The sequence below is a fragment of the Tamandua tetradactyla genome, chromosome 20 (assembly GCF_023851605.1).
Source record: "Tamandua tetradactyla isolate mTamTet1 chromosome 20, mTamTet1.pri, whole genome shotgun sequence".
NCBI classification, from domain to species: Eukaryota; Metazoa; Chordata; class Mammalia; order Pilosa; family Myrmecophagidae; genus Tamandua; species Tamandua tetradactyla.
Window position 1 is genome coordinate 9,494,991 of NC_135346.1, and position 13,024 is coordinate 9,508,014.

Here is a 13,024-nt window from a genome sequence, read left to right on the forward strand (position 1 = left end):
GTGAATCCTGGGATCAATTTTTAAAAAAATGGTTAGAATTTTTCTACTCATCTTATCCTTTAAAAAACTTGTACATTTTAAAGTTTTACTTCAGAATGAATTTTTAGCTTCCCATTTTTATATCTATTTTGTGACTAATGACCTTGTTTTTGTAAAAGTAGCACATACAAACTGTAAAGAAGCTCAGAAATTAATCACGTGGATAGGAAGTGGCAGACTGATATTCAAAGTCTTACCTCTCAGATATTTAGAATCAGTGAACTTGGGAAGCACTGTAAATAGCAGAAAGAATATCAGCTTTGGAATTAAGCTCACTTAAGTTTGATCCCTGGTTTTGCCATATATTTGCTCCATGATTTTAGGCAAGTTTTTTTACTGTAAGTGATTTACATTTTCTTTTACTGATAAGTAAGCATAAAAGGCTTGTCAGGATTAAATGAGGTAACACATAAATAAAGCGCTTAGTTTTTAGAAAATATTAATATATGTTGTCATTTCCTTTCTATACACCATATTGTTTTAAAATATTGCAGGGGCCACTAAAACATTTAACTTGGAAGTGAATGGCAGTAATGAAACTGGAAATATATGTAACTCAGGTGGACTTATGTTGTAGGGTCCTGTCCTTTTAATTTACTTGCTGAGGAAGAGAGTAGATCTTTTGATTTGAGAAATAGAGGTATTTGTATATAGTGTAAACAATAGTGTGCATAAAGAAGTCTGTTTAAAAGGAAGATATGACTAAAATATAAAAAAATTCAACTTAATAATAATCAAAGAAATGAAAATTAAAGCAGAAGTTAACAAGTTTCTCTAATCTAAAATTAGTGAATGCAAACCATAGTACAGGGGCACAGGTACTAAACATATCTCTGGAGTAAGAGTATAAATCTTAGGTTTGCAAAAGCAGTATTTCCACCTCTGAGAGTATATTTTAAGGAAAAAACCCCCCCCTCCAATTTTGGGAGAAAAGTATTTTGTGTTTTTAATAATAGCTTTTTCAGTTCACATACCATAAAAATCCACCGTTTTAAAGCGTGTAATTAAGATGTTTTTAGTGTGTTCACAGGGTTGTGCAATCGTCACAACTATCTACTTTTAATATTTTCATTACCCTTAGAAGGAAAACTATACCTGTTAACAGTGACTTCCCATCCCATTAGTCCTGGAAACCACTAATCTCTAGGGATTTGCTTGTTTTTGGCATTTCATGTAAAGGAGTCATACAACATGTTACCTTTTATGCCTGGTTTCTTTCACTTAGCATGTTTTCAAGGCTCATCCATGTTGTAGCATGTATCAATACTTCATTTTTTTAATGCCTGAAATTATTACATTGTATGGATATAGCACATTTTATCCATTCATTAGTTAATGGACATTTAGGTTGTTTCTATATTTTGGCTATTATCACTGCACAGTATTGCTGCAGTGAACATTTGTGGATACAGCTTTTATATGGACATATATACCTAGCAACAAAATTGCTGGGTTATATGGTAACTCCCTGCTTAACATTTTGAGGAACATTTTCCAAAGCAGCTGTACTACTTTACATTCCCACCAGCAGTGTAGACAATATGTGACCCTTTACGTGTGGATTCTCTCGCATAGCATAATGTTTTCTAGGTTTATCTATGTTGTTATCAGTATTTCATTCCTTTATATGGCTGAATAATACTCAATTGTATGGATATATCATATGTTGTTAATCCTTGGGGGGGCGGACCTTTCTAACCAAAGATGTTCAGTGAAGTATTATTTCCAAAAAAGAGTAGTTGAAAATTAATTTTCAGCATAAGGAAGTGGTTAGGTTAGGTACATCTAACCATCTAATGATGCTGTATGTATCATTAGTAATTATGAAGGTTAGATGTCATGCCCCATATAGCGGGGGAGGGCAGTGATTTCACTTGCAGAGTTGTGCTTAGAGAGACTGAGGCCACATCTGAGCGACAAAAAAAGGACCTCCAGAGGTAACTCTTAGGCAGGCCCGTAGGTAGTCTAAGCTTCTCTACTGACTACATAAGGTTCATAAGAGGAAGCCTCCTGTTTGAGGGCATGGCCTATTGATTTGGGTGTCCCTAAAGTTTGACACAGTATCAGAGGATTCCCTGATGGTAAGGTTTAATAGTTCTATGTTCTTTCTCCCCTCCCTCAGGGTACTTTGCCAGTACTTTTTGATTATCTGCTTAATATACTCTAGGATGTTTCCAGGCATTACAATAATCCATACAGATTAGAGGACCTCTTTCTTAATCTGTGCTTTCTGTGTTTCACTTGTTCAAATAAACTATGCAGATAGGTTGAATTAGACTATGTGCTACAGAAAATTTCAGTTCCAGATCAAATAAAACTTTCTTCCATTGGTCTCAAAGAGTATGTGTGGTTCTAAAATAGAGACACTGTTTTCCTTACCCTTATGTTCTTAATTACTTTAACCCCAACCTGTTCAACTTTGTTCTTATCTCTAAATATCAGGTTATATGTATAAAATAGCCTCTCAAAATCCAGAAATAATAATCACTGCTCTGGACTTAATGTGTCTGCTCTAAAAGCTTACAATCGAGGCTCCTGTTTTCTTATAAGCATTTTTTAAAGGTGAGCATACTGTTCTTGTTCTTTTGTTTCTGGTTTATTTTGTCTCACCAAATGTCCCACATGTTCATTCACATGGTTGCATGCCTCACAACATTGTTCCTTTTTGTAGCAGCACAGCCATCGTTCATAAGTATACACCATCGTTCACCAATCCACTTCTCCATCAGTGCATCCTTCAGCCACCTGCATTCATCAGGCATCATGTAGAGGGTCCAAAGTCCACAGTCCACCAACATTCTCAATTTTAGATAATTTCATTGTTCCCAAGAGACAGAAAACCAATAAACACACCCTCACCAAATAGGAAATCTATACTTCCTCATAACTCTTGTCCCTCACCCCATTATTTACCTCTTCTGTTGCTGTTGTAGTGCTGTTGGTTTCCTTTTGAATATAGCTCATAGCATGCAATAGCAGTTTTCCCCCTGTACCCTGAACTTAAACACTCTTTATACAAGAATCTTATCTTTGAAGTAATTCTAACGAGAACTCATTCATATTTCTAGTGTGAGTCAGTGGGACACATAGGTCTATACAACCCCTTTCAACCTTGTTCATCTTCAATATGGTAGTATTACTTTAGATCCACTCACAAATCACCTTTGCTCCTGTGTATTCCCTTACATTGGAGTTCAACCTCATTAGCTAACGGTTCAGCTATCTCTAGCTTCAATGTATCTTAAGTCCCCTATATTCTGTATTATAAGCCTCTGATTATACCTTTTTACTGGTCATAAAAGTGGAATCATACAGTATCTGTCCTTTTGTGTCTGGTTAATTTCGCTCAGCATTATGCCTTCAAGGCTTATCCATCTTGTCATGTGCTTCAGGACGTCATTTTGTCTTACTGCTGCATAATATTGCATCCTATGTATATACCACATTTTGTTGATCCACTCGTCTGTTGATGGGCATTTGATTTGTTTCCATCTTTTGATGATTGTGAATAATGCTGCTATGAACATCAATGTGCAAATGTCTGTTTGTGTTGTTGCTTTCAGCTCTTCTGGGTATATACCAAGTAGTGCCATTGCTGGTTCATAGGGCAACTAGATATTTAGTTTCCTAAAGAACTACAAAGCAGTCTTCCATAGTGGCCGCACCATATACATTCCCACCTGCAGTGCCTAAATTTCCCAGTTTCTCCACATCCTCTCCAACATTTATAGTTTCCTGTTTGTTTAATAGCCGCCATTCTTTGTAGTCTTCTTGCTCTGCCTTTCCTTTATAGCCAATGAAAATGAGCATCTCTTTATGTGCTTTTGTGCCATCTGTATTTGCTCTTCAGAAAAATGCCTATTCATATCTTTAGCCCATTTTATAATTGGATTGTTTGCTCTTTTGGTGTTGAGTTGTATGATTTCTTTGTATATACAGGAAATCAAACCTTTGTCTGATATGTGATTTCCAAATATTTTCTCCCATTGAGTTGGCTGCCTCTTCACCTTTTTGACAAAATCTTTTGAGATGCAGAAGCATTTGATTTTGAGGAGTTCCCATTTAACTATTTTTTCTTTTGTTGTTTGTGCTTTGGATGTAAAGGTTAGGAAGCTACCTCCTATTACAAGGTCTTGAATATGTTTCCCTACATTTTCTTCTAGAAGCTTTTGGTGCTAGTTATTATATTTAGGTGTTTGGTCCACTTTGAGTTAATTTTTGTGTAGGGTGTAAAGGGGTCCTCTCTGATTCTCTTGACTATTGATATCTAATTCTTCCATGCCCAATTATTGAAAAGACTATTTTGTCCCATTTCAGAGGATTTGAGGGCTTTGTCAAAAATCAGTTGACTGTAGATTTGGTGGTCTATTTCTGCACTCTCAATTTGATTCCGTTGGTCAGTGCTTCTGTCTTTGTGCCAGTGTCATGCTGTTTTGACCACTGTGGATTTATAATAGGTTTTAAAGTGTTAATCCTTCTACTTCATTCTTGTTTTTTAGGATGTTTTTGGCTATTTGGGGTCTCTTTCCCTTCCAGATGAATTTGTTAGTTAGCTTTTCCAAATCTTCAGAATAGGTTGTTGAAATTTTGATTGGTATTGTGTTGAATTTGTAGATAAGTTTGGGGAAAATTGACATCTTAACTATATTTAGCCTTTCTATCCATGAACAGGAAATATCTTTCCACCTTTTTTGATCTGCTTTGATTTCTTTTAGCAATGTTATATAGTTTTTCTGTGTACAAGTCCTTTAAGTCCCTAGTTAAGTTCATTCCTAAATATTTGATTCTTTTAGTTGCTATTTTGAATGGATTTTTTTCCTTATCTGACTCCTCAGCTATCTCATTGCTTGTGTTACTGATTTTTGCACTTTAATTTTATATCCTGCTACCTTGCTGAATCTGTTTATTAGCTCAAGTAACTTTGCTGTTGATTTCTTAGGATCTTCCAAGTATAGTCTATCCTCTGCAAATGAAGAGAGTTTTCCTTCTTCCTTTCAAATTTGGATGCCGTTTATTTCTTTGTCCTGCCTGATTGCTCTATGTAGAACCTCTAGCACAGTGTTGAATATTAGTGTTGACAGTGGGCATCCTTGTCTTGTACCTGATCTTAGGGGGAAGGCTTTCGGTCTCTCTCCATTGAGTATGATGCTGGCTATCGGTTTTTCATATACTCCCTTTATCACATTGAGGTAGTTACATTTGCCTCCTGTCTTTTGGAGTGTTTTTTTCAGAAAAGAATGCTGAATTTTGTCGAATGCTTTTTCAGCATCAGTTGAGATGATCATATGATTTTTTTCCCTTTTGATTTGTTAATGTACTGTATTACATTAATTGATTTTCTTGTGTTGAACCATCCTTGCATTTCCTAGTATAATCCTACTTGATCATGGTGTATGATTTTTACAATGTGCTGTTGGATTCAATATGCTGATATTTTATTGAGAATTTTTGTATCTATGTTCATTAGGGAGATTGGTCTGTAGTTTTCCTTTCTTATAGCATCTTTACCCAGTTTTGGTATCAAAATGATAATTAGCTTCATAAAATGAGTTAGGTAGAGTTCCTTTTTCCTCAGTTTTTTTGGGAAGAGTTTGATCAGGATTGGTTTTAGTTCTTTCTGGAATGTTTGATAAAATTCCCCTATGAAGCCATCTGGCCCTGGGCTTTTCTTTGTAGGAAAATTTTTGATAACTGATTGAATCTCTTTACTTGTGATTGGTTTGTTGAGATATATTTTTTTCTGAGTTAGTGTAGCTTGTTTGTGTGTCTCCAGGAATTTTTCCATTTCATCTAAGTTGTCTAGTTTGTTGGTGTGTAGTTGTTCATAGTATTCTCTGTACTCCACTTATTTATTCCTCTCCCCCTCCTTACTGAGCTCCTGGCAGCCTCCAGTCTTCTAAATGGCCCTGTGGTTTTGCCTTTTCCAGAATGTCATATAGTTGGAGTCATACGCAGTATATAGCTTTTTTAGAAAATATTTTTATTGGCAGATCTTTACACTTATACAGTCCATATATGGTGTACAATCAGTGGTTCACAGTAACATCACTTAGTTGTATATTTATCACTATGATCATTTTTAGAAAGTTTGCATCTCTTCAGGAAAAGAAATAAAAAACTCACACATACCATGGCTCTTACACCTTGCTCTCATTGATCACTAGTATTTCAATCTCTCTAGTTTATTTTACCCCTGTTCCCCCTATTATTTATTTGTTGTTTATCCATAATTTTTTATTCCTCTGTCTATACCCTGGGTAAAAGGAACGTCAGACACAAGGTTCTCACAATCACACAGTCACATTGTAAAAGTTATATCTTCATAAAATTGTCTTCAAGAATCAAGGCTGCTGGAACAGAGCTCGACAATTCAGGTGCTAACCTCCAGCCACTTCAGTACTAAAACTAAAAAGGGATATCTATATAATGCATAAGAATAACATCCAGGATAACATCTCAACTCTGTTTGAAATTTCCCAGCCACTGAGACTGTTTTGTGTCATTTCTCTCTTCCCCCTTTTGGTCAAAAAGGCTTTCTCAATCCCTTGATGCCAGGTCCTGGCTCATCCCGGGAGAGTTCTGTCCCACATTGTCAGGGAGACTTACACCCCTGGGATGTATGTCTCATGTAGTGGGGAGGGGGCCAGTGAGCTCACCTGCTGAGTTGGCTTTGAGAGAGAGGCCATACAGCATGTAGCTTTTTTAGGTTGGCTTTCAGTAGCTGTATGTGTTTAAGGTTTGCTTCATATTGTTTCATAGTATGACAGCTCATTAAAAAAAAAATTTATTAATAAAACCAATCGACATGCAATATGAATATTCTTTTTTTTATCACATAGTTGTATATTCATCATCAAGGTCATTTCTTAGAACATTTGCATCAATTCAGAAAAGGAAATAAAAAAAACAGAAAAAAAATTCATGCCATACATACCCCTTTACCCCTCCCTTTCATTGATCACTAGCATTTCAATCTACTAAATTTATTTTAACATTTGTCCCCCCTATTATTTGTTTATTTTTAATCCATATATTTTACTCGCCTGTTGATAAGGTAGATAAAAGAAGCATCAGACACAAGGTTTTCACAATCACATAGTCACATTGTGAAGGCTATATCATTATACAGTCATCTTCAAGAAACATGGCTACTGGAACACAGCTCTACAGTTTTAAGTCGTTCCCTGCAGCCTCTCTGTTATGCCTTAACTAAAAAGGTGATATCTGTTTAATGCGTAAGAATAACCTCCAGGATAACCTCTTGACTCTGTTTGGAATCTTTCCGCTGTTGACACTTTATTTTGCCTCATTGCTCTCTTCCCCCTTTTGGTCGAGAAGGTTTTCACAATCCCTTGATACTGAGTTCCAGCTCATTCTAGGATTTCTGTCCCATTTTGCCAGGGAGGTCCACACCCCTGGGAGTCGTGTCCCACCTAGAGAAGGGAGGGCAGTGAGTTTGCTTGTCGTGTTGGCTGAGAGAGAGAGAGGCCACTTCTGAGCAACGAAAGAGGTTCTCTTCGGAGTGACTCTTAAGCCCAATTTTAAGTAAGCTTAGCCTATCCTTTGTGAGGTTAAGTTTCATATGAAGAAACCCCAAGATTGGGGGCTCAGCCTATTGCTTTGGTTGTCTCCACTGCTTGTGAGAATATCAAGAATTCTCCACTTGGGGAAGTTGAATTTTCCCTCTTTCTCACCATCCCCCCAAGGGGACTTTGACAGCTCATTTCTTATCACTGAATAATATTCTTTGGATGGAAGTACCATAGTTCATCAGTTTACTTATTGACAGACACCTTGGTTGTTTCCAGCTTTTGGCACTCGTGAGTAAAGATTCTATAAACATTTGTGAGCAGGTTTTTACATGTGCATAAGTTTTCAACTCAATTTGGGTAAGTACTTAAGGAGCACAATTGCTGGACTGTGTGATTAGCCTGTATTTACCTTTGTAAGAAACTACAAGACAGTCTTTCAAAGTGGCTGTTCCATCTTGCGTTCTCATCAGTAGTGAATGCAAGTTCCTGTTTCTCCACGTCCTTACTAGTGTTTGATGTCAGTGTTTTGGATTTTAGCCGTTTTGTTACATGTATATTGGTATCTTACTGTTTTTGCAATTTCCTAATGATGTGATATTGAGCATCTTTCCATATGCTTGTTTGCCTTCTGTGTATCTTGTTTGCTGAGGTGTCTGTTCACATCTTTTGCCTGCTTTGTAATTGGGTTGTATATTTTCTTATAGTTGAGTTTTAAGAGTTCTTTATTTATTTTGAATACTAGTTCTTTATCAGATATTTGTTTGTTTTTTTTTCTTTTGGGGTGCATGGGCGGACAGTTGCATCCTAGAAGAACACTAATTATTGTGTTTTGTAGTTTGGCTTCTAAGAAGGGGGATAGGAATGTCTATTTTAAATTTAATGAAGCTATAGTGTATCAGAGTTCATTGCAAGAAACAGATACCACTTTAGGGATTTCAAGCAGAAAGATAGTTTTACAGGGAATTTGGTTCTTATATAGTTGTAGGATGGATGGAAGAGCAGAAGTCAAGAGGGTCAACACTGGACTTAATATATTTAACAGCGTAACACCATAGCTGTGACTGAGAGGTCAGGAGGCTGAAACTGGTAACCACATTTAGGGATACTGACTCCAGCTACAGTGACTGCTAGAGAGCCTCAAATCTGGGGACTAGAATTTGTCTACTGCAATTGCATTTAACATTAATTTATTTATGGCATTATTCACCATATAAAACATCAGCAGAAAGATAGTTTCCTTCTCACTTCTGCTACAGAATCTCATAGGAGGCTTTCTTATGGGCAGAACCTAATTTGCATACTGAATCCTAAGTGTAAGGGAAAGTCTGGGTAATGTAGTAGTTTTTTTTTTTTTTTTTAAATTGTTGTTGTATTTTAGCTTTCCTGTCCCTGAGGTACAGGAAGGCATGTTTAGGGAGTGGTGGGAAAGAATGGATGCCAGCTGCTACCTGATTAATCCAGCATATCTAACATTTAACAAAAGTCTTTTGTTTATGAGATAAGGCTTTTCTTGCAGTATATTTTAAGGTGGTAAGATTAAGATTCTGAACTCTTAAGTATTACAGAACAAGTTAGGGATCTGAGCTTAGTTGCATTCTGTTCATTATAATAGAAAGTGTTAAGTAATGTTCTACTTGACCTGGAAACTTAGTTTTAAAGGTATTTGTTAACTACTAGGAAGGAACAAGAGATTAACGTTTGGTATAGGCATTTTTAAGTGCTAATAGTGCCATTGAAGGGTTGGTCACTCTTTTTTTGCCCCCATCTGCTTTCTAAGTTGATTATTTTAAAGAGCTCATTATATTCTGTTAGTATTATAGTTCAGTTCTTTGAGCACTGAACTCTAACCCTAACCCTAACTGTTTCTTTGGAGCAGTATTCTGTTTCAGCAATTTAAGGTAATCCTTTTTTCATGGTCAGTGAGTTTTTTTTTAACTGAGAAATCTTCACATGCAAACATTCCGTATATGGTGTACAATCAGTAGCTCACAGTATCATCACATACTTGTATATTCATCACCATGATCACTTTTTAGAACATTTACATCACTTCAGGAAAAGAAATTAAAAGAAAAAAGAAAAAACTCATACATACCATACCTCTTACCCCTCCCTCTCAGTGAAAACCAATATTTCAATCTACTCAATTTATTTTATTCCCTATCCCCTATTATTTATTTTTTTAATCTATATTTTTTTATTCATTTGTCCATACCCTGGATAAAAGGAACATCAGACACAAGGTTTTCACAATCACACAGTCACATTGTAAGATGTATCTTTATTAAGTCATCTTCAAGAATTAAGGCTTCTGGAACACAGCTCAACAGTTTCAGGTACTTCGCTCCAGCAACTCCAATACACCATAACTAAAAAGAATAGTTAATGCAAAGAATAATGTCCAAGATAACCTCTGGAGTCTGAAATCTCTCAGCCACTGAAACTTGATTTTGTCTCATTTCTCTCTTCTCTCTTTCAGTTAAGAAGGCTTTCTCAATCCCTTGATGCCGGGTCCCAGCTCATCCTGGGAATTCTGTACTACTTTGCCACAGAGATTTTATACCTTTGTTTGTCATGCCCCACTTAGGAGGGAGGGTAGTGAGTTCCTCTGTTCAGTTGGCTTTGAGAGAAAGACCACATCTGAGCAACAAAAGAGGTTCTCTGGGGGTGAGTCAGGCCTAATTTTAAGTAGACTTAGCCTGCCCTTTGCAGGAATAAGTTTCATAGGGGTGAACCATAAGATTGAGGGCTTGGCCTATTGATTTGGCTGTCCCCACTGCTTGCCAGTTTATCAGAAATTCTCCAAATGGGGAAGTTTAAAATTTTCTCCCTTCTCCCCATTCCCACAGAGGGACCTTGCAAATACTTCTTTTATTCACTGCCCTAATTATTCTGTGATATATCAGGGCATCACACTAACCTGGACAAACCAACAAGATTGCACACCCTATTCTAGATTCTGTGTACTTTTGGTGTTCAACTATAAACTGACCATACAAGTTAAATTTGGAAATGCACTACCCAAAATATAAATTTTGCACCAAATATCTCTCCCTTTAGTCCCACAAGGAAGTTGAAGTTTTAAAATGTGGATGATATCCTTTACCCAATCTTCTGATATATCTTAGTCCTATCCAGAGCAGCTTCATTCATATCTCTACTTGCAGTTTGATTACTTTTTCAGCTTCTTAAACAATCCCTAAATGGGGTACTGCTGACCGTCATAGTTTCAGAGCTGTAATTCACGTGTGACATATATACCCAAAGTTTCTGGGAGCAACCAGGTTATAAACAAACAGCTCAGTAATTTAAAAACAACAGTTACACCCCCTGAATATTTGTAAGTAAGATACTTAAGGCAGTGTAGCATATTAAAATTTGAGATGGTTAAAAAGTATGACTTTCTTTTATAATATAGATAAACTATTGTGAAAGGAAAGGTAGAGAAGAAGGGATGATACCTGGACACATTGTCATTTGAAGAAAAAAAAATGCAGAAGGAAGTTGGTGATCTGGAAATTGATTTCCTTAAAACTGTCCAGGCTGGTCTACCACCTGAAAAGTATCAAATCTTTGTCTCCAATTGAAAATCTTTGAGTTAAGGGAGCTTTTCTTCTTCTTAATTGGTATTGTGTTATTGTCCTTGTAAGTAAGTGATCTAATTTACTTTTTAATTTTTGTCTTGAAAGGCTTGTTTTGAAAAACTATGTAACTGTCATTTATTTTGAAGCCAGTATTGTATTTATGGTATTCTGCACATCAGTTAATTTAATAATCAGGAACTTATACAAGTTACTACCAGAATATAGAAATTAGAAAAACAAAAACTGAATCTCTGCCTAATACTTCATATTAGATAAATTCTTGATTTTCTGTAGCTGAGTATAAAAAAGAAAACCTTAGAAATACTAGAAGACTCGCTGTCATTAGTCATTAGGGAAATGCATATTACAACTGCTTTACACCCAGTAGGATGGCTTTTACTAAAAAATGTATTCGTTAGTGGGGACGTGGGAACGTTGTAACTCTTCTGCTTTGCTGGTGGAAATTGGAAGGTGATGATGGTATTACAACATTATAAAAGCATTTATTGCCACTGAATTAACACTTAAAAATGATTAAAATGCCAACTTTTATGTTACATAAATGTTACTACAATTTAAAATTAAAAGTTTAAGTAATGGAAGGTGGTGAAATGATAGAACAACATTGTAAAAGTAATTAATGCCACTCACTTTTACAATTAAAATAGTTAAAATGTCAGAATTTGTAGTGTTTGTGTGTGTGTATATATATGTATATATATATGGCATACAAAAACATGGGGTTGAAGAAAGCCTTCATAAAATTCAGAGGCCATAAAGAGAAATTTGCCTGGTTTATGAGATAGAAAGTAATAAACCTTTTTTTTTTTTTTGGCGTGGGCGGGCACCAGGAATCGAACCCGGGTCTCTGGCATGTCAGGCGAGAACTCAGCCTGCTGAGTCACTGTGGCCCACCCAAGCTTTTTCTATAGTGAAATTTTTCTATGTATTGTAGTTACAGGTAGTTTCAAAGATGCAGGTTCTTTATGTGTATAATGAAATTATGCTTACATAGTGAAAGTGTATATTATGATACAAGGAATTCATGTATATAATGCTTTTTCAAAGACTTGGTAGGGATGGTGGTACTCAACCCTGGCAATACATTTTTTTAATTGTTGTTATTTTTTTTTATCACAATTGACCTTTTTTTCTTTTTTGTGAAAAATAAGATACATACCAAAAAACAAAACAATAAATTCCAAAGCACATTGCAACAATTAATTTGTAGAACAGATTTCAGAGTTTGGTATAGGTTACAATTCCACACTTTTAGGTTTTTACTTCTAGCTTCTCCCAGCCACTGGGGATTAAGAGAAATATCAATATAATGACTCAGGAAACATACTCATTTGTTAAATCCTACCTTCTCTGTATAACTCTGCCATCACCTTTGATCTTTCCTCTGCTCTTTAGGGGAATCTGGGCTATGCCTGTTCTAACTTTTTCATGTTGGAAGGGGCTGTTGATAATATGGGATAGGGGGATGAAACGGGATAGGGGGATGAAACTAGTTGAAGTTCTGGAGAGGCTGGCCCCACTGGGTTTCAGGACTTACCTGGATGCATCTGGAGGTTGTAGGTGTCTGGAAATTTACCCTAATGCATGGAACCTTTGTAGAATCTTTTTTTTTTTTTTATTTTTATTTTATTTTATTTTTTTTTAATTTTTTTTTAATTTTAAATCCTACATGATGATCTTTTTTTTCTTTTCTTTTATTAATTAAAAAAAGAATTAACAAAACAATTAGAAATCATTCCAATCTACCTGTACCTTTGTAGAATCTTACATAACTGCTGGCAGTACATTTTAAAAGTAATCTGGAGGATTCCCAGATTGTGCCCCCCCCAAAAAAAATCTGGAGGTACT

At 35.9% G+C, this 13,024-nt stretch overlaps 1 protein-coding gene across 6 annotated transcripts in view; it reads left to right on the forward strand.

Annotated features, from left to right (window-relative positions):
• Positions 1 to 13,024, forward strand: part of CDC42SE2 (CDC42 small effector 2) — a 130,276-nt gene that overhangs the window by 11,708 nt on the left and 105,544 nt on the right. The window lies entirely within an intron of this gene.